Source organism: Gorilla gorilla, chromosome 4 (assembly GCF_029281585.2).
Source record: "Gorilla gorilla gorilla isolate KB3781 chromosome 4, NHGRI_mGorGor1-v2.1_pri, whole genome shotgun sequence".
NCBI classification, from domain to species: domain Eukaryota; kingdom Metazoa; phylum Chordata; class Mammalia; order Primates; family Hominidae; genus Gorilla; species Gorilla gorilla.
In genome coordinates, this window is record NC_073228.2 from 155,609,070 (window position 1) to 155,631,597 (window position 22,528).

The 22,528-nt window shown below is 42.9% G+C and overlaps 1 protein-coding gene and 1 pseudogene across 7 annotated transcripts in view; one reads left to right on the forward strand and one right to left on the reverse strand.

The window, feature by feature from the left end:
• Positions 1 to 5,357: 5,357 nt before the first annotated feature.
• LOC101140892 (large ribosomal subunit protein P1-like) lies at positions 5,358 to 11,908 on the reverse strand (annotated as a pseudogene). The gene is made up of 3 exons (XR_010133640.1): positions 11,713 to 11,908; positions 9,747 to 11,171; positions 5,358 to 6,754 (listed from the first exon to the last, which is right to left on the reverse strand). The product of XR_010133640.1 is annotated as a large ribosomal subunit protein P1-like (transcript).
• Positions 11,909 to 12,266: 358 nt separating this feature from the next.
• The window catches only part of G3BP1 (G3BP stress granule assembly factor 1), a 33,370-nt gene continuing 23,108 nt past the window's right edge, over positions 12,267 to 22,528 (forward strand). For 2 of the 6 annotated variants that reach the window (XM_019027503.4, XM_019027500.4), the window contains exon 1: positions 12,267 to 12,435. The gene's annotated coding sequence lies outside the window, so the exon portion shown is untranslated. Of the gene's footprint in view, positions 13,062 to 22,528 lie in introns of all 6 variants that reach the window. The other 4 variants (XM_019027501.4, XM_019027502.4, XM_055386260.2 and 1 more) reach the window with 3 other exon arrangements.

Here is a 22,528-nt window from a genome sequence, read left to right on the forward strand (position 1 = left end):
CATTGCTTGGCACATGGTAGGCACCAAAAATATATATAAGTATTCTCTAATTGCTAGGCCCTCTGTTGGCCTCCCTGGCACTGGGTCTTCCGCTGCTCACAAGATACTCCTGAACCATTCATCCCCTACCCAACCTGCCAGGAATTCCCTAAAGATGGAAGGGAAGGGGGCGAGGAGGAGAGGGAAAGACGGTACTGGCACATTAGGTCCCGTACGGGCAAGGCTTAGCATCTTGGTAGTCCTGGGTACAACTGTGCCCTGGGGCTAGGGATAGCTAGATTGCCATGAGGGAAGGCGGAGAGTGGACATGAGGGAAGGAAATCCTTCCCAAAGGCAACAGTGCACAGGGCGAACCACCCATGGCATGTTTTAGAGAATTAGGGGTATGGGTTTGGGGTATGGCTAAGCCTAGAGACAGCAATTTAAAGAGAAGACAGCTTTATAAAGATCTGTTAAAGATCACAAATAAAGACCTATTAAAGAGGAGAAGAAAATATGCCAGACTGTAGTTCCTGCATAAATACATACATACATTCCGTGTATTTACATTAAAATAAGCATGAAATGAACCACAGCCAATGTTACTATAAGTTATCTTGGATAAGTGTAGGATTTGCAGGTGGAATCCCAATGTGCCTACTGTTTAATTTTCAAATAACACAAAGTAGCGTACAGTGAAAAGTAGGTCTTCCTCCTACCTTGACCTCTCCTTCTTAAACAAAAGGCATACTATACGCAGTTTTGCATCCTGCTTTTCTCACTTTATAAAATATCTTAGAGATTATTCCTGGTCCAGATGCAGTGGCTCATACCTGTAATCCCATTGCTTTGAGAGGCCTAAGTGGGAGGATCACTTGAGCCCAGGAGTTTGAGACCAGACTAAGAAACATGGTGAAACCCTGGCTCTACAAAAAATACAAAAATTAGCCGGGTGTGGTGGCATATGCCTGTGGTCCCAGCTACTCAGGAGACTGAGGTGGGAGCATCACTTGAGCTCAGGAGGTCAAGGCTGCATTGAGCCATAAGTACACCACTGCACTCCAGCCTGGGTGACAGAATATGACCCTGTATTTAAAAAAAAAAAAAAGATTATTCCTTAATAGTACATATCAATCCTTTTCTTTCTTTGCTTTTTTTTTTTTTTTTTTTTTGCCCGAGATGGAGTCTTGCTCTGTCGCCCAGGCTGGAGTGCAGTGACGCGATCTTGGCTCACTGCAACGTCTGCCTCCTGGGTTCAAGCAACTCTCCTGCCTCAGCCTCCCAAGTAGCTGGGATTATAGGCGCCCACCACCATGCCCGGCTAATTTTTGTATTTTTAGTATTTTTAGTAGAGACAGGGTTTCACCATGTTGGCCAGGCTGGTCTCGAATTCCTGACCTCGTGATCCGCCCACTTTGGCCTCCCAAAGTGCTGGGATTATAGGCAATGAGCCATCACTAAGCCAGTGAGCCTGGGAAATGGGCATATAGAATCCCTGCTTTCTGGCTGACAGTGTTGTTGCAAGGACAGGAATGTGCACACTGTAGGCATGTATAGATGGTGGGTTCTTCCTGGTATAATCTACTTCTAGACCCAGCCTCCTGGGATGACCCTTTCTTTGACAGATGCTGAGGAGTTTAATTCTTTGCAAAGAAAGGTTTTGTAGCTGCTGCCTGCTCCCCGATATCCCCACCGCAGGAAACCAAGTGTCTGTTTTTTTGTATCATAACACAGGTATACACTACTTGCCTCACTGCTTTATCCACCAACGGACCCTTTATCTGGGACCAAAGATTCTGAGCTGAAAGGGCCCTCAGAGCAGCCAAGGCATGCATGAGAAGAGAAGGGCTATGAAGTGGAAGCTGAGGGAGCGTGGACTGCAGGCTTGGGAGAGGGAGCATGGTGTCCTGCAGAGCCGCATGCTGGCAGAACTGGGTCTACAGACACATTTTATTCAGTCCCTAAAGTATTCAAAATATTTTTTGATTAGTTGACAACAGTTAAGGACTCTGAGTATGCTTGTACAACATTGTGAATATATTTAATGCCACTGAATTATACACTTAAAAATGGTTAGAAAGAGGAATTTTATATTCTGTATGTTTTACCACAATTAAAAAATAGAGCATGGTGGCTCATGCTTGTAATCCCAACACTTTAGGAGTCCCAGGCAGGAGAATTGCTTCAAGTCCAGCCTGGCAATATAGCGAGATTTCGTCTCTACAAAAAATTTAAAAATTAGTTGGACATGGTGTTGTGCACCTGTACTCCCAGCTACTTGGGAGGCGGAGGTGGGAAGATCACTTGAGCCCAGGAGGTCAAGGCTGCACTGAGCCGTGATCGTGCCACCACACTCCAGCCTGTGTGACAGCAAGACCCTGTCTCAAAATAAAAATAAATAATTTATTTATTTCTAGACTGACATGTAAAATTAGTTGCTTTCTTATTACAAGACTAGGAAAAACATTTTTAAAAATAAAAATTCTAAATAGTTTTTAATTTTTATTTTTTGAGAAAGGGTATTGCTGTGTCACCTAGGCTGGAGTGCAGTAGCGTGAACATGGCACACTGCAGCTGTGACCTCCTGGGCTCAGGGGATCCCCTGACCTCAGCCTCCTGAGTAGCTGGGACCACAGGAGCATGTCCCCACACCCAGCTATTTTTTTGGATGTTTTTGTAGAGATGGGGTCTTGGCATGTTGACCAGGTTGCTCTCATAAGCAATCCTCCTGCCTCGGCCTCTCAAAGTGCTGGGATTACAGGCATGAGCCATTGCACCTGGCCTAAAGAAGTTTTTAAAAAGGGTGATGGGCGGGTGCAGTGGCTCACACCTGTAATCCCAGCACTTTGGGAGGCAGAGGCAGGCGGATTACTTGAGGTCAGGAGTTCAAGACCAACCTGGCCAACATGGCGAAACCCCGTCTCTACTAAAAGTACAAAAATTAGCTGGGCATTGTGGTGGGTGCCTGTGATCCCAGCTACTTGGGAGGCTGAGGCAGGAGAATCGCTTGAACCCCAGAGGTGGAGGTTGCAGTGAGCCGAGATCGCGCTACTGCACTCAAGCCTGGGCAACAGAGCGAAACTCTGTCTCAATAATAATAATGATAATAAAAAGGGTGAAACCTATTCAGTTAAAGTCCTCAGAATATTTCCATTGTATTTTTTAAGCAAGACCGAAAGTTTTCGTACTATTAGTAAATGTTTTAAAAAAAGAACACTGAGTCACATAACCTAGAGTTTTAATATTTCCTGAAAAACTGAAAGATCTGGAAACATGTCTATAACTGACAGGATAGGCCAAGTAATATTGTAGTAACAAACAATCCCAAAGCCTCAATGGCTTAAAACGACGAAGATTTATTTCTCCTGTGATATGCCCATAACTGGCTGAGTGGGTTGAAGCTGGAGGAGTGGCTCTGTGCAAATTAGTTTTGCTCAAGCACCTGGTTTGAGGAAGAGTCACCATATAGAATGGCACTGATCTGAAAGTGTCCCACCAAAATTCGTATGTTGAAACCTAATTGCCAATGTGATAGTATTAAGGAGTGGGGCCTTCGGGAAGTGATTAAGTAATGAGGGAAGAACCCTCATGGAAGGGATTAGAGAATTTATAAAAGATGTTGAAGGGAGTACCGTAAGCCTTTTTTGCCCTTCTGCCATGTGAGGGGACAGTGATCATCTTAGAAGCCATCATAGTCCCCAGCACTCTTTAGTGGACTCCCAACATAGCAGCCAATGGTCAGGGAACATCTGCCATGCTGTCCTCTTCCTCCTTTGTTCTCTGTACCCCTGGGGCTTCAGGTTTCTAAAGATGTGTTTAATGAGACAACCCAGACAAACCTGCGTTCAGTTCCTTGCTGTTTCAGGCATTTAATCTCTCTGACTCTGTCTCTTCTCTTGTAAAATAAAGATAATAATTAGACGTAGCTCATCGTGCTGTGGTGAGCAGTATGAAAACTTTCTTTTTTTTTTTTTTTTTTTTTGAGATGGAGTCTTGCTCTGTTGCCCAGGCTGGAGTGTATTGGCATGATCTTGGCTCACTGCAACTACCATCTCCTGAGTTCAAGTTATTCTCCTGCCTCAGCGTCCTGAGAAGCTAAGATTACAGGCATGCGCCACCAGGCCCAGCTAATTTTTTTTTTTTTTTTTTTTTTGTATTTTTAGTAGAGATGGGGTTTCACCATGGTGGTCAGGCTGCTCTCAAACTCCTGACCTCAAATGATCCACCCACTTTGGCCTCCCAAAGTGCTGGGATTACAGGCATGAGCTACCACATCTGGGGAAAATTTCTTAATGTAAAAAACTTTCAAAACGATACATATAAAATGAAAATCTCTTAAAAACCCTTATATCACTCTCTTCCACAGAAGTAGCAATGCTATCAGATTGCTGTATATCCATCCTGACTTTTTTAATGCATTTACAAACATTAATAAACATACTTGAATGGATAGTTGGTATATATATATATATATATATTTTTTTTTTTTTTTTTTGAGATGGAGTTTTGCCCTGTTGCCCAAGCGGGAGTGCAGTGGTGCGATCTTGGCTCGCTGTAACCTCTGCCTCCCGGGTTCAAGCAATTCTTCTGCCTCAGCCTCCTGAGTAGCTGGGACTACAGGCATGTACCACCATGGCTGGCTAATTTTTGTATTTTTAGTAGAAATGGGGCTTCACCATGTTGCCCAGGCTGGTCTTGAACTCCTGACCTTGTGATCCACCCGCCTCAGCCTCCCAAAAGTGCTGGGATTACAGGCGTGAGCCACCGCACCTGGCCAGTTGTTGGTATTTTTAAAGCATATATGATATACTATACATAATTTGCAAGACACTTTTTAAAATTATCAATCTGCTTTGGAAATTTGTGTTTTTTATATATAAATATTTTAAAAATATTTGAATATAAACACACACATATATGCACATACATGAACTAGCTCAATCTTTTAAATTGCTACAAAAATTTTTCTAGTATGGATATATTACAGTAAATTTAGCTATTCCATAAAAAACAGACTATTTTGCCATATTATAAACAATGCTATAATAACATTTTTGCTTTCTGTATACATGTGGGAGTGTTTCTTCAAAGTAGATACCAAAAAGTAGAATTTCTGCATCATAGGGTGTGTGGATTTTAAATTTTACTAGATGCTAGCAAACTACCCTCAGAAAGGCTATGCTAATTTATATTTTGTACTAGCAGTATATGAGAGTAATTATTTCTCACACCCTTGCCAACATTTGGTATTGGCAAAGTATCATTTTTCTTTTTCTTTTTTTTTCATCACTGAATGTCTATCTATTAAATGCTGATGGAGGTAAGGATAAGACTCATTCATATGCCAAGTGCCTGGCACATAATAGCTACTCTGAACACACAATACCCACAGTTTATTATATAAATCCAAGCCTGAAAAGTCAAAATTTCCATTCATGCTATTATTAATTGGCAAACAAAAAAAGCTCTTAGTTTTTGGAACACAGGTTTGAATCTTGTTTTATCCACTTTGTGTAACTGGGGACCTTAATGGTTTAGCTTCTGTACTCCTTCAGTGTTACTGTAAAACTTCCAAGCATTTGTTGAGACACTACATAGCTAGGTCTTGTTGCTTTACAACCTTGGGATGTAGCAGTCAACATTCAGCATAGGTCAAAATTCTTAGGCAGGGTTGTATAGGGTAATTACCCAGGAGGCTTTCTAAAGCTGAAGTCTGTATTACCCTCCACCTCCAGTGTAGTCTATCAGTATAAAGAGTGTAGTTTATCACTTATTATAAACTTGATATTTATATCAAGTATTATAAACTTGATAACTTCAGTTCCTAAAGTATTCAAAATATTTTTTGATTAGTTGACAACAGTTAAGAACTCTGAGTATGCTTGTACAACATTGTGAATATACTTAATGCCACTGAATTATACACTTAAAAATGGTTAGAAAGAGGAATTTTATGTTCTGTATGTTTTACCACAATTAAAAATTGGGCATGGTGACTCTATTAAGTTTATAATACTTGATAATTATCAAGTTTATACGTAACTTGGACAAAGGATCTGCTCTGATCCTTCCTCCTGCCACCCCACTTCAGCTTTCAACACTGTACCATGAGGTGCCTTCTTGTTGGCATCAGGATTGTCCAAGATCTCACATCAGGCAACGGCGGCAGGCAAAACCAGCCTGTGTCATGGCAGAATAGGTTAAAAGCCAACATTACAAAACTGAGACCATTTTTGCAGAGCACATTCCCAAACTATGGGCAAGACCAACAGCAGTAAAGTCAGCTTTTTATTGAACACATTATAAAACAGGTTCAGTCAAAAAGACCAAAGCCCATGTCATCATCAGACTCCTCAGATTCTTCTTTCTTTGCTTCCATTTTCTTCTCCTCAGCGGAAGCAGCAGCAATGGAGGGGGCAGGACCTCCTGCTGGTGCAGCACCAGCTGCTAGAGCAGGTCCACCAGCCCTTACATTGCAGATGAGGCTTCCAATGTTGACGTTGGCCAGGGCCTTTGCAAACAAGCCAGGCCAAAAGGTTCAACATTTACACTGGCTGCTTTAATGAGGGTATTGATATTAACCTCCATGATGATCACCTCATCATCGTGCAGAATGAGGGCCAAGTAGACGCAGGCAAGCTCGGAGATGGAGGCCATGGCGCGGGCGAGTGTGGGGCTGACATTGCCAGAGGTGGTGCTAGTCGCTGGATGAAGTGACGGCCTCACCCCAATGTGGCCTTAGCTTCGTCGGAAGGACCAAGCACCTTGGTGGCAACTGAGGAAAGGGCAAAGTATCATTTTTCACAATGTCATGATTGAACAATTATTTAACTTCTTTTTGCTTTGGTTTCCCTATCTGTTGAAATGAGCTGTTTGAAGATTAGATTAGTTTTTTTTTTTTTTTTTTTTAAGACAGTCTCATTCACTGTGTCACCCAGGCTGGAGTGCAGCAGCACAATCTCAGCTCACTGCAACCTTCACCCCCTGGGTTCAAGTGATTCTCCTGCCTCAGCCTCCTGAGTAGCTGGGATTACAGGCATGTATCACCACATCCGGTATTTTTTGTATTTTTAGTAGAGACGGGGTTGTACCATGTTGGCCAGGCTAGTGTTGAACTCCTGGCCTCAAGTGATCTGCCCAACTCGGCCTCCCAAAGTGCTGGGATTACAGGCCTGAGCCACTGGGCCTGGCCTTAGATGAGGTCTTATGTATATTTTATTCTTGTTTCTTTTTTCCTTATTGGGCTTTGAATTCCAAGTGACATAAACCTGAGTCTGATTCTGAGCTCTGCCCCCTTCCAGCTATAGGCCAGTCATTTAGCCTTTCTGAGCCATAGTTTCTACGTCTGTAAAAGAGTTAATACTTCAGAGTTTTTGTAAGGATGACTTGAAAAACTGTAACTAGCACTGTGACTGTCACATAATAGGTGCTTGATATATATGCTATTTATTCCTCTTCTAAGCCACAGAAAGTGAGGACTTCTAATATGCGGTACCAGAGTGTGCAGCAAAGAACCTTCTGCAAAGAGCTTTGGCTGCAGATGATCAAGATTTGCCATGGACTCCAGAACTCTCAAATCACTTCGAAATTTGTCTATGCCGCATTATCTGGTGTCATGCCTGAGATATTGAAGGAAAAGCCCCAGCCTTTCAGGGGTTTCTGAGAAGACTATGCCCCTTTTCTGCATTCATAACTGTATCTTCCTTCTCTGGGCAGTATTGAGAGTGGGTAAAAGAACATGGACTTGAAGTCAGAGAGTCCCAGCTTCTAGCCCTAGCTATGTGACCAAGGGCAAGTTGTTTCCCTCTCTGAGCCTGTTTTCATACTTGAGAAATAGGAAATAGGGATGTTGTGAATATTAAATGAGATCGTTCTTGGAAAGAATATTAGCAAGGTACCTGGCGCACGGTCAGTGCTCCACAGAGTCTGAGGAGGTGATGTATTTGCCAAGAGACAATGCCAAAGAAGGGAGGAATGCAATTAGGCATGCCTTTCTAAGCCAGTAAAGGGCCTCTTTGGATCTTTGTATGATTTTATTTTATTTATTTTTATTTTATTTATTTATTTTTTGAGGTGGAGTCTTGCTCTGTCGCCCAGGCTGGAGTGCAGTGGCACAATCTTGGCTCACTGCAACCTCTGCCTCCCAGGTTCTAGCAATTCTCCTGCCTCAGCCTCCCGAGTAGCTGCAACTAATTACAGGCACCTGGCTAATTTTTGTATTTTTAGTAGAAGTGGGGTTTCACCATGTTGGGCAGGCTGGTCTCAAACTCCTGGCCTCAAATGATCCATCCGCGTCAGCCCCCCAAAGTGCTGGGATTACAGGCGTGAGCCACCACACCTGGCTTGGATCTTTGTATGATCTTTGCATGGTAAGGAGCAAAAGGCAAAGAGGTTAGCAGTTTTTGGGGAGGTGAATTAAAACGTGGATACCTCATTTTCAAAACCTCTTGTAAGGCTGGGTGAAGTGGCTCACGCCTGTAATCCCAGCACTTTGGGAGGTTGAGGTTGGAGGATTGCTTGAGCCCAGGAGTTCAAGACCAGTCTGGGCAACACAGTGATACCTTATCGCTACAAAAATTTAAAAAATTAGGTGGGCTTGGTGATACATATCTGTGGTCCCAGCTACTTGGGAAGCTGAGGTAGGAGGATCACTTGAACCCAGGAGGTTGAGACTGAAGTAAACTGTGATCTTGCTAGTGCACTCCAGCCTGGGTGACAGAGCGAGACCTTGTCTCAAAAACAAGAAACCCCCCCCCCAAAACACCCCTCTCATATACCTACCTACAAGGCCTAATGTATTACATCCCTTTTGTTTTAAAGATCAAAATTTCTATATTATAGTTCCTCATATCACTATTAAAATCTATACCTAACACTAATTAAAATAATAATATGGGCATTTTTTTTTTTTTTTAAATCACACAGCCAGGCATGGTGGCTCACACCTATAATCCCAGCACTTTGGGAGGCTAAGGCAGGAGCACTACTTGAGGCCAGGAATTTGACATCAACCTGGGCAACAAACTGAGACCCTGTCTCTACAAAAAAAAAAAATTAGCTACGTACAATGATGCAGGCCTGTAGCTACTGGGGAGGCTGAAGCGAGAGAATTGCTTGAGCCCAGCAGCTCGGGGTCACAGTGAGCTATGATTGTGCCACTGAACTCCTGCTGGGTGACAGAGTGAGACCCTGTCTCAAAAAAAAAAAAAAAAAATCACACAGTACTATAGGGTACACAGTGAAAACTAAGACTCTCTGCTGTCCTAGACAAAGTTCGTCTCCCTTAGCAATCATTAATATTCATTAACATTTTCTTGTGACTCCTTCCAGACATAACCTATGCATGTATAACAGCAAAAACATATGGGAACAAATGTGTAGTGCAGATAACTAAAGCAATACATATGTCTTAATGGACATAATCACCCCATGCTATCCCTCTTCCTCTATTATACAAACCCAGGAATACTTTTCCCATTATTCTGCACTTTGCTTCCTTCATTTACTGATATCTCTTGGCGACTGCTCTATAACTATACAAGTAGATCTACCCCATTTTCTGTATGGCTGCATGACAGTCTACTGTAAGTATACTGTTTTGTAGTGCTCTATCTAACCAGTTTCATTCAGCCAGATATTTCGGTTGTTTTCTGGCTCTTTCTACTACAAACAATTCTGCAATGACTATTAGTAACTCTGCAGAGTTTTTTTTTAAAGACGAAATTCTTTTTCTTTTCTTTCTTTTTTTTTTTGAGACAGAGTCTTACTTCGGTGCCCAAGCTGGAGTGCAGATCTCCACTTGCCGCAACCTCTGCCTTCTGAGCTCAAGTGATTTTCCCACCTCAGCCTCCCAAAGTGCTGGGATTACAGGCGTGTGCCACCACGCCCGGCTAGTTTTTGAATTTGTTTTGTAGAGACGGGGTTTCGCATGTTGCTCAGGCTGGTCGCGCAAACTCCTGACCTCAGGTGATCCACCCACCTCGGCCTCCCAAAATGCTGGGATTACATGCGTGAGCTACCGCGCTCGGCATGCTGCATAATATTCTATATTACGTGTATATCACTGTTAAACAGCTTATCAATTGATGAACATTAAGTGTTCGGGTTTTAAATCTTCTAGCAATGCTGACAAAGCTGCAGTGAAAGTCTTGGCACATCCCTTTGTAAACAAATGTGGTTATCAACCAAGTGACATTATTGTTTTGGGGGATATACACAATTTTATTAGATTTTTAAATTGCTGCTGGGCGCGGTGGCTCACGCCTGTTAATCTCAGCACTTTGCGAGGTCGAGGCAGGCGGATCACCTGAGGTCAGGAGTTCGAGACCAGCCTGGCCAACATGGTGAAACCCCGTCTCTACTAAAAATACAAAAAAATTAGCCGGGCCTGATGGCGCGCGCCTGTAATCCCAGCTACTAGGGAGGCTGAGGCAGGAGAATCGCTTGAACTCAGGAGGCGGAGGTTGCAGTGAGCCGAGATCACGTCATTGCACTCCAGCCAGGGCGACAGAGCGAGGCTCCGCCTCAAAAAAAAAAAAAAAAAAAATTGCTTGGCAAAAAGATCTGTATCACTTAAAACTCCCTCCAAAAGTGAAGGGTAGCCATGTCCCTCATCGCGAGTCACCTGGGTTAAATTACTAATCTGTAAATGTTAAATTTCGCCAATCTTCTCTTATTAGTGTTTCAATTCGGAGAGTCATGTTGTGAAATGCCAATCTCTTAGTCCACCTTTTAAAAAACTTTGCAGGGGTTCTCCAAGGCCCTCAGAATAAAGTCCAGATTCCTTTGCAGAGCTAACAGGAAACAGGAGACTCCCTGCTCCAGGAAACTTCTAGGGGCTTCTCTCCTGGGGCCTGTTCCCTGGTTTTGGGAGCGCTCGGGCGACCGCGAGCCAGAGCAGCGTCTCGCTCATCTCGGACCCGGGCCTGGGGCTCCACTGACGCCGACGGAGCCGGGCTGCTGCGGGAGTGGAGCCCTAGGGGACCAGAAGGGGCTTTCACTTCGCTCCTGGGCCTCCCGAGTTCCAGGCTCGGGCTAGCCCCGCGCAGGGAGGCAAGCGGGCACGGCTCCCCAGAGGCCGAGGCCGGCGCCCGTGCTCCTTCAGCTCGGCCTCTTTCACCCGACACAGGCGCTCCACATGCTTCATTTCCAAAATTCTCAGCAAAACTCCGCGGGAGACCCTGGTCACATGCCTGGAACGAGAACAAACCGGGGCGTGTCTGTGCCGGACGGCTGGGAACCAAAGCTATTTCCATAGAAATAGGGCCGGCCAGCCTTGAGTTGTAGCCCCGCCAGTGCCTGAAACGCCAGGAGGAGAGGACGAGTTGCCTTTTAAAGGCGTAGCGACGAGAATAAGCCCCCACCCGCGGCAATTCGAGGCTGAACAATAGTGGTGCAGCTCGGGACGTGGTGCGAGGGCCCACACTCCACTGGAGCACGCGCGGACCACCGTGCCTCAGCTGCCACAAAGGGAGCCTCGCCACACGCCCGCGGCCGCCTCGCAGCGCCCGCCCAGAAGCGCCTAGCGGAAGGGCGCACTCTCAGGCCTTCCACCGGCGACCTTCCGGCGGGAGCCTGCGGGCGGCGCAGGAACGACCCTCCTTCCTCTGCCCCGCAGCAGTGCTGAGTAATGGTGAGAGCAGCAAGGCCCTTGGCCGCCGCACGTAAGAAAAAAGTTGTAATAAAAAGAAAATAACCCGGGAAACTTTACTACTTGGTTCGCCAGGTACAAACCTATTCGGAAAAGGCGGGGTACAGGCCTCGGAGGCCGGACCCAACCAGTCAGGGAAAGAAAGAGGGCAGAAGCCGCAGGCTGCACAGCCTCACAACCGCCCAGAGGACACGGCGGCCCTGGGGCTCGGTCTCTTCCGAGCAGAGCAACCTCCGTGTCTATCAGCTCCTTCCGGCGTTGCGATTGGCCACAGGCTGTCTTGGCCTCTCGGACGCCCGCCTCCTAGTTGCTAGGGGTTTACTTCCCCAAAGTACACGGGCCCCACCTTGTGGCGCAACCGCTCCTGCATGGAAAACGGATCTCCGCCCAGGGGAAGACGTGTTAACGAATAAGAGCAGCCCCACACATTTATTGGCTACTTTGAGTATCAGTCAAAGAACTGCTCACTCGCCTTTCTATTGTACTTTTCGGTTATTGGTCTCTCTTAGTGCCGATCTGTTACTAGGGAAACGAGATCCTCACAGTCTCATAGGCATGAGTCAAAGCCAATCAAGAGCCACGCCTTCATCCCCGAGTCAGTGCCCAATTACTGTTCGAAGAGCCCGGAGGACGCGGTCGGGATTGGTCATCCCGTCGCCCGACCTGGCCGCAACAAGTTAGGGTGAGTGGCAGTTATATAGACCGGCGGCGGAGCACGCGTGTGTGCGGACGCAGTTGCGTGAGGGGTTTGTGCCATCCTTGGTGCTGTGGTGCAGAGCTAGTTCCTCTCCAGCTCAGCCGCGTAGGTACGCCGGGGTGTGGGCGGGGCAGGGAGGCCAGAGGACTAAGCCGAGCCGCAGCACTTGTGAGAGGGAGAAGTCTGAGTGGCGCTTGCGGCGGCCGCGCCAGTCGCGTCCCCCACCCCCACCCCAACGGCAGCAGGCGCGCTCAGCGGACGGACGGGCGCGCGGCGGCTCCTCGCTCCCCCTCCCCTCCCGGCTGGGGCGCGTGGCCGTGTCCGCCGCGTGCGCGTGCTGCGTCCAACGGCCTCGTGGGGCAGGAGTAAGCCGCGGCCGCCGCCTGGGCCCCAGGGCGGTCTCTGAGGCCAGGGGTCCCGCGCCCAGCGATTCCCGCCCGCCACCCTCTCCGCCACGCGCCCGCGGCGTCTTTTCCTCCCCTGGCCAAGGGATCCAGTCGGTTCGGACCAGGAGGCGGCTTTCGTTTAGGGTGTGGGCAGTACTAAAGTCTGATTGTAGTCTTGCGGTCCGCGCGTCGCAGAAGTGCCTTCGGTTTTGCAGAGAGCAAAGAGGGAGCAGCGAGTGCACGGAGTGGTAGTAACAACCAGTATTCTTTCCACGCCCTCACTGTGTGTCCGGCACTGTGTGGAGCCACTTTTCTGCCTTTCATTTGATTCTTGCAGTGAGCTGGCGAGGTGGGTACGGCTATCCTCCTTCCTTAGCGGCCCAAGGCACGGGTCTGGAGAGCGGGGTCACAGGCACGCACGGGAAGGGCGGGGATTTGTTGACGCCGGGCCCTCTGACTCCGAGCTCCCCTTTTCCCAAGCCTGTTTTTAGTCTTTGCCCCCAGAGCACTTGTTCCTCGGGGCAGCATCAGCCTCAAAAGGCCACCTGCCGAGAAGGCTGCAGCGGCATTTGTACTTGGGCTAGTTCTGGGCTTCCAGGGAGACAAGGGTTGGAAGTGGGAATGTGACAAAGGAAAAGGGTTTGGGCTTCCTTTCTACGTGTACTTGTACAGGCCCTGGGTAGATGTGCCGCCACCGTAGCTTCTGGAAAAAGGTAGGGAAAACGATGAGTAAGTGCAAATGAACATGGACTGTGTTCCTCATCGAGTTTGAAACTCAGATTGCTGATGGGAAATTCCCGCCAGCGGGAAGTTAGGCTCCGGTTTTAGACGTTGAATTTTTTTTTCTCTACGTTTTTTTTAATTGGAGGAGACTTTTGCAGAAAGACTTTGAGAAGATTCACTTTATAGTTGAAGGGAATGAGGTGCAAAGCGACGAGTTTAAGATCTCACTAGCATCTGTGGGTTAAAATACGGAATTGGAATAGAAAGGTTGGCGCCCAGTTACAGTATACATTTGACCTCTGTGGAGCGTGTCATGCTGGATGAATTACTGGTGTTGGAGATGTGTTGGAAAAAAACAACTGTGACAGTCGAGATCTGTGGATGAAAGTTTGTGTACACTCCGTTTATTTAGCATTTACTCTGCTGGGTTCTTGTGTATATGCAGAAACAAGATGCTTTTCTTCAGGGACTAGAGCTTATATTTTTCTAGTAGTTACCATCTTTTAGATTATTTAAAAGCCAACACACTCCTTGGCTTAGTGAAATAAATCTTCTATGTTATAGAAACACTTCTATAAACATAAACATTTCTATAATCGTGTTCTAGAAACCCTTTCTATAAACATGTTTCTATAACAGTATTATAACAATGTTCCAAGTAACATTTACTTGGAACTTTCCTGGTGTGGCGATTCCGGTTACTTGCCCTTACAAGACTGGTTAACTATGGAATTAGCATTTTAACTTAGACTTAAAGTTGAGCAATTTAAGTTGTCAAATGGAAAAACACTAGAATGACCTACATTTAAACTGTTTAAGCTTGAGTCCAGCTAATTTTATTACTGCTTGAGGCAAAATAGAATGAAATTACCTTACGCATTATTGAGGGAAAATTTCGTTAGTTTCTACTTAAAATATTAAAAAAAATACAGTTCTTGGCCTCAGGCAAATGGTTATCACTTGGGCAGGAACATGAAAATTACGTGATTATTTCACAAACTGGTGCTCTAACTGATTACTTGTGCATTTATCAGGAACAAGTGAATTGAAGCAAATTGTGGTAATGTAAGGCTTGGCAAGGCTGCCCTACATCCCTACCAAGTCATACGTCAGTTTTGTTGGAGCTGCTTACCGGTACAAAAGTCTAAGCTTTTGTACCTCTTACAGGTGGAAAAGTAGACAGTTCTTTGTTTAACTCAGTTTGCTGTTCCTGAGCTGACACTGCACCAGGGGAACATTAGGAGATTTTGGTAATGTTTGTGACCTACTTAGAGCAGTTTTTCTTTTGTAACTTATGGTTTTTTTTTTCCCACTCGTTCTAGTATTTTGCATAGAAAGTGAACGGCAGAAGGCAGTTTTAAGTTTTTGTAAAAGTTTGTGAATTTTATATCGTCCTTAGGACTGATGGGGCTAGTGTTAAAAGATAAAATTTAACATAAAGCTTACATTTGTGACTAAAGCCAATTTTATATTTTTTTCTTTATTTTTGTCAGTCTGATAAAACTGCCCACTTGGTCTTTTAACATTTTGCAAATTGATTTTTTTTTTAACTTTCAGAATTTAAATAGGCATTGTATGTTTGTTTAATTATATTGTGCTTTGGCCTCCTTGGACGAAACTATTACTGACTTTACAAAGAAGAATGGGTAATTGTGGAAGTAGGTAGGTCAAAAAAAAAAAAAAAAAAAAAAAAAAAAAGGAAAGCCTCGCCGGCCCCCAGTAATTTGTCAAAAGCAAGTGGGAAAAATCTCTGGTAGTGCAGTACTGCCCTTCCAGTACTCCAGTACAAGTCCTGGAGTTGAATTTAGATTCAGCAACTATTATCTTACATGTAGTTGGTGATCACAATGTGGTGGCACACTAGGTTTATAATTTTATATCTCAGAAATCAGCTATTTACTTTTTTTTTTTAAAGTATTCTTGGACATCCTGTCTGTCTTTAGTTGGGAAGGTCAAGTTGCAAGCCAGGTGATAGGGTTAAGAGTAGGAATAATTCACACACACGAATATTGTCTTAATATTCTGTCTTACAAGGTGGAAAGCAATTTCAAAAAAATTGCCCTCACAGCCTGTAGCTTAGTAAATAAGGTCTTTAGGCAACTTTGTGATAGAGTCCCTCTTCTGTCAGGTGGCCAGTCTGTCATGTAATAAGTTCTTGGTATGTGTGTTGTATCTTAGGTACTTAATCAAAAGTAAAGTTTAAAGATGATTGACAGAAATTTGGCTTCCTGGATGGTATACACATCTGCTTAGTAGGGATGTAATCTTTGGTGGCTGTTAACTTCACTGGCTATATAAAGCATCATTATGTATTTGTGTAACCCTCTGCATATTTAGAGAGTGGTTTCACACATCTTTGGTATTACCATACTTTTACTAAAAAGTGAATTGGAGCTCTGAAACCGAATTGTCAAAACTATTTTGAAAAGCATGTGGTACCTAATAGCGTACTATAGCCAGCTTATTTCCTTAATTAAAAAATCTTAGAGGGATTTTGAATCTGGAATGTATGAATGTGACACCTGCCTGCCCTTGCAGGCTTCTCCCATATGCTGTTTATGCAAAGCCATAGGCTGTGCCTTAAGTACACCCTTGTTTCTGCACTGAGGTTGCCTAGATTTCCCTGGAGTGTATCCACCTGTCTTGATCTGTTTAAGAATTTTGCGGATGAGCATTAGTATTACCTGTAACATGTCTTTTCACGTGATGAGAAAGAACAAAGATTTTTTTAAATTGTGAACCTGAGTAGGTTTTAACTTTGGAGTGGGGAAGGGATACACTAAGATAAAAGATAGTTGTTAAGTATTCTGATTCCTGAAGTTTTTTTTCTTTCAGGAAAACGGTATTTTTGAGATAAAGTAAGATTTGTGGAAGAGTTGCAATAGAGAGGTCTTGAATACCCATTATCCACTGTTAACATCTTATGTAATCGAAGTACATTTAACAGAGCTGAGAAATTAACATCGATAAAATACTGTTAATGAAAGACTATTTGGATTTCCTTAGTTTTTCTACTAATGTCCTTTTTCTGTTCTAGGATCCAGTCCAAGATGCCACATTGTATGTAGTCTCCTGATCTGTGTCAGTTTCTGTCTTTCCTTTTGTCTTGCGTGACCATGACACTTGATCTCATTTGGATTTGATGTTAAGGATTAGACTGAAGTTACGGATTTTTGGGGGAAGAATACCACAGAAATTACCCTTATCACATCAGATTCGGGGTCCATAATATATAACTGGTTGAATTTAACCTGATGATTTGGTTCAGGTGGTATCTGTCAGGTTAGTGTTTTTTTCCCCTTTACATACGATTCCTTAGATGCTAGTCACCAAGTCCAGCTCACACTCAAGGAGAGAGGGGAATTAGGCTCTACTTTCTAGAGGGAGGAGAATGTGAATTTGTGGACGTATATTAAAGCTACTGTTATTATTTTGGGGGAGATGCTTCGAAGCCATGCAAGTAAAGTTCCCCTCCTTAATTTTAGCATTTTAATGGATCTCGTCTGCAGCTATTATTACTTTGGGGTTCTAATGGTGATTTTTTTTATTTCCCTCATTCCTTCTACAGTATAAATTTTCTGTGAGGAAGATTTGTGTATTCTTCATGTTTTTTCTTTTTTTCATTTATATCACTATAGACCACGGATATTAATTTTATTCTTTGGGTTGTAATCCACAATTATCCTTGCTGATGTTTACTTATTTTTGATTATTATTTATTTTACATTTTTATAAAATATCGTCCAGGCTGTCTCACACTCCTGGGCTCAAGCAATCCTCTTGGCCTCTCAAAGTGCTGGGATTACAGGTGTTAGCCACTGTGCTGGCCACAGATTATTTTGTTGTTCATGTTGTTCCAGCTTTTTTTTTTTTTTTTTTTTTCTGGCTCCTTTGTCCTTTTGACACTTCCCTATCTTTTCTGTTTTTTAAAAGCATGTTTTTTCTTTCATTAATTACCAGGTATTTCAGGCTTATCTTGTATTTTGCCTGTCTCAGGTCCAGAATCAACCATTTCTCCAAGGAGGCGTCAGGAAGAATTTTGAAGGGAGGTGACAGGTGGTGAATGCAAAGAGTTTGGAAAAATAGATTGACAGTAGGCCCAGTGATGTTGATACTTTTCTTGCTCTAAGCACAGATGTTGGCTTCTGTATTCTTGTTACTCCAGTTCTGGGAAAAGATTTTGTTTCTAAATTCCCACGATTTAGAGAACCAGATATCAAATGTTTGAATACATAACATAATCCTGAAACAAAATTTACAAAAATTTAATATATTCTCAAGTTAGTACACACAAACACTTGCTGTTTTTCCTTGGTGTTTTTGACAACTTTATTAAAGTAAAAAGACCACTTAAATACTATTGTACTCAGAATTAACATTTGACATTTTGCATTGCCCTTTAAGACTCCTTTTTTTCTATACGGGCTTCCATTCCCTTCCTTCCAGGGATCTTTTTCACATCTTTCCAGGCTGTTTTATTGATGGGGAATTTTTAAAAATAGCTTTATTGAGGTATAATTGACAATAAACTGCATGTTTTTAAAATGTACTGCCTGATAATTTCAGACACCTTTTGTAATCCCAGCTTCTCAAAGGACTGAGGCAGCAGAGAGGATTACTTGAGCCCAGATGTTTGAGGCTGCAGTGACCTATGGTCATGCTACTGCACTCCAGCCTGGGCGACACAGGAGACTCTTAAAAAAAGGTATACCTACGAAACCATCACCACAATCAAGGTTGTGAACCTATCCATTACCCCCAAAAGTTTTCTCATGTCCCTTTTCCCTCTTTCTTGCTTGTTCCTCCCACCCTTCTCCCTGCAGGAAATCCTTGATCTTTTTATCACTGTAGATTACTTTGCGTTTCTTAGAATTTTTTTGTAAATACATTATGTTCTTTTTTTAATTGCTCAGTGCTAGTCTGTTGTGTAGGCATATCACAATTTTTTGGTTTACCTGTTGGTGGGCATTGAAACACGGCAAAAGCTGTGTGTTTCCAGCTTTTTGACTGTTACAAATAAAGCTTCTGAACTTTGTGTACAAGTCTTTGTATGGGTATACGCCTTTATTTCTCTTGGGTAAATACTTAATAGGGGAATGTTTAGATCATGTAGTAGATGTATGCCTAACTTTTAAAGAAACTCCCTGTTTTCCACAGTGGTTTTACCATTTTACATTGCCACCAGCGATGTTTGGGGGGTTCCAGTTCTGCCAGTATGTTGGCTAACTGTGTATGGTCAGTCTTTTTAATTTTAGTCATTGTGACAGGTGTTTAGTGGTACCTCACAGGTTTTAATTTGTATTTCTGTAATTGCTAGTGATCAGCATTTTTCATTTGGCATTCATATAATTTCTTTGGCAAAATATCTTTAAGTCTTTTGCTCATATTTTATGGGATTGGTTACTTAATTATTAATTTTTTTGTTTTGAGACAGTGTTTCGCTCTTGTTGCCCAGGCTGGAGTGCAGTGGCGCCATCTCTGCTCACTGCAACCTCTGCCTCCTGGGTTTAGGTGATTCTCCTGTCTCAGCCTCCTGCGTAGCTGGGATTACAGGTATCCACCACCACACCCGGCTAATTTTTGTATTTTTAGTAGAGATGGGGTTTCACCATGTTGGCCAAGCTAGTCTCGAACTACTGACTTCGGGTGATCTGCCCTCCTCGGCCTCCCAAAGTGCTGGGATTACAGGCATGAGAGTACTTTATATATTCTGGATAGAGGTATTTTAAAAATTAGAGATATGGGTCGGGTGCAGTGGCTCACACCTGTAATCCCAGCACTTTGGGAGGCCGAGGCAGGTGGATCACTTGAGGCCAGGGGTTCGAGACCAGCCTGGGCAACATGGTGAACCCTTATCTCTACGAAAAATACAAAAATTAGTCGGGGGTGGTGGTGTGTGCTTGTAATCCCAGCTGCTTGAGAAACTGAGGCATGAGAATTGCTTGAACCTGGGAGGTGGAGGTTGCGGTGAGCGCCACTGCACTCCAGCCTGGGCGACAGTGGAAGATTCCCTCTAAAAAAAAAAAAATCAGTCAGTCAGTCAATCAGGTAAATGCCTCGCAAATATTTACTCCTAATCTGTGGCTTGCCTGCTTGCCTTTTCATTCTTTTGATGGTGTCTTTGCAGGGCAGATGGTTTTGATTTTGAGGCAGTCTACGTGATCAATTCGCTTTCTTCTTCATTTGCTTTTGGTGTGTCTAAAATCTTTGCTTAGTGTCATGCAAGTTTTCCTTAGAAGTTCAGTTTTGGGTTTTACACTTTGATTACACTGAATCATTTTGAGTTAAATTTTGTATGTGGTGTGAGACATGAATTGAGGTTCTGGTTTTTTTTTGTTTTTTCCGTATGATATCTAATTGTTTCAGTACCAGTTGTTGAAGAGAGTATACTTTTTCCACTGAATTGTCTTCGCACTTTTCTTGGAAATATATAGTTGTCCGTGTGGATATGTTAGTGAACTCCATTCTGTTTCATGGATCCATTTGTCTCTTTATGTCCAGCCTGTGTATCTATGTACGGTATCTGGTATTTGTGTATACTAAAAACACCTTTAAATATATGTAATGTTATCACACAGTACATATTTGGCAACTGATTTTTCTTTTTAATAATGTTTTTGAGTTATGTGCTCGCTTTCTGGCAGGCATAAATAGGGTGACATATGTTTTGGTTTGCCAGGGACAGTCCTGATTCACTTCAGTTAAGCTGACACTATTAATAGTAGTTGTTTTCAATCTTAAAAGTGCTCTCATATGGTTGTCTTAGGTATAGAGGTTTCCCTAATGCGAATAAACCACAACTTAATATCCATTCCTTATTTGATGGACATGTAGATTGTTATCAGTGTTATACTTTACAGATAAGGTGGCAGTTATTTGTTTTTGTCTTGTGTGAGTTTGTTTTGTCTTGGGTGAGTTTCTTTTGTATATGTACCTAGAAGAGAACTGCTAGATTTTCATCAGAGTGTTTTTGATTTTATTAGATAATGCAAAATTGTTCTCCACTGTGGTTGTACCAGTTGAGACTTCATCTTCAGCAATCCTGTAGGCTCTTTTTTTTTACTTGGTTGCCAATGTTTGGTGTTGACTGAGATTTTAATACTTTGGCGCATCCCTTGTAAGGTATCTCCTGTGAGAGGTGATTTTATTAATTGCATTTTCCTGGTTACTTACTCTGTTTTGTTTGCTGTCCATTTAGTACTTTCTGAGAATTGGCTGCTCCATTTCATTTGCCTGTTTTTCTCTTGGGTTACTCTTTTAGTGATTTGTATGCAGGTTTATATACATTCTACTAATCTTTTATTATATGATATTATATTTTCTTATTATAAAACTGGCACTGAAAATGGGCTGTGAAGGCATTTGGCTACTTTTTATTTTGTTGGAGTGAGCTTTGCCATTAAAAATGCAGGTGGAGTATGGTCTGCCTTTATGTTTCCCTGCCCGTCTGTTAAAAATTGGAGGATAATGCTCATAGTTATTTCCCCCTCCGCCACCAGCTGATGGAGTCTTGCTCATTCGCCTAGGCTGGAGTGCAGTGGTGCGATCTTGGCTCATTGCAAGAGCTCCGCCTCCCGGGTTCACTCTGTTCTCCTGCCTCAGCCTCCTGAGTTGCTGGGACTACAGGCGCCCACCACCATGTCTGGCCAGTTTTTTTGTATTTTTAGTAGAGACGGGGTTTTACCGCGTTAGCCAGGATGGTCTCTATCTCCTGGCCTCATGATCGCCCACCTTGGCTTCCTAAAGTGCTGGGATTACAGGTGTGAGCCACCGCGCCCGGCTGATAATGCTCATAGTTCTTTAGACCCTTAACGTTTTTCTGTTAACTTCAGCACAATTATTGACGGGGAGTTTCTTTGGAGTTGCTTTGCAATCTGGAAACTTGAGATCAAGTGGAAAATTTGAAAGTTAATGTAGTACAGTTGAACCATGAACAAACATGGGTATGAACTGCTCAGGTCCACTTGCAGATTTTTTTCAATGAATATATTGGAAAATTTTTTTTGGAGATTTGTAACAATTTGAAAAAGCTCACCAACTGAATAGCCTAGAAATAATAAAAAAAATTAAGAGAAAGGTATTTCATGAATGCATAAAATGTATGTGGATACTGTTATTTACTACTGTAAAATATACACAAGTCTATTACAGAGTTAAAATTTATCAAAATGAACCCACACAAACACTTTGAGACCATTCAGGGCACCATTTGAAGTCAAGAGAAATGTAAACAAATGTAAAGATACAGTATTAAGTTATAACTGCATAAAATGAACTTTAGTATATACTGTACTATAATTTTTTTCCTAGCCACCTCCTGTAAATATTGCAATGTGCTTGTGTTGCAAGTATCTGCTTACAACACTGTGTGATGCTAATCATCTTTATGTGAGCAGTTCTTCTCTCCAGTAAATTTGGATGCAGTAAAAAGTGATTTCTCTTCAATGAGTAGTTTTCATCATGTTTAGTACAATACTGAAAGCCTTGAATAACACCATGGGACCCATATGAAGTATCACTAATGATGCTGAAAGCACTCCCAAGAAACAGAAAAGTTATGACATTACAAGGAAATATTAAATTGCTTGATCTGTACCATAGGTTGAGGTGTGCAGCTGTGGTTACCTGTCATTTCAGAGAGACGATTTGTCTTTTAAACAGACAGCATAAACATATACAATACTGAAAATGTATTTTGCAAATGATTTTCTTATTTTCTTTAGCTTTATTGTAAGAATACAGTATATAATATAACCTACAAATAGTTAAATGATTGGTTATATTATTGGTAAAGCTTCTGATCACCAGTGTGCTATTAGTAGTTAAAATTTTGAGGAGTCAAGTTATACACAGATTTTCAACTCTGGGCTATCCATGCCCCTAATTCTCACCTTGTTGAAGGCGCAACTGTAGTTCATCCAAAAGGTAGATACAGTTTTATGTTAAATGCTTGGGATTTTTTTTTTAAACTACTTTAGGAAATTAACCATTTTAATCTCTAGGAAAATAAGGAAAATATCCATCCAGGTGACACAAGAGAGTGGGATGTAGAAATGGTTTTCTTCTTTATAGTTAATAATTTTGATACTGATA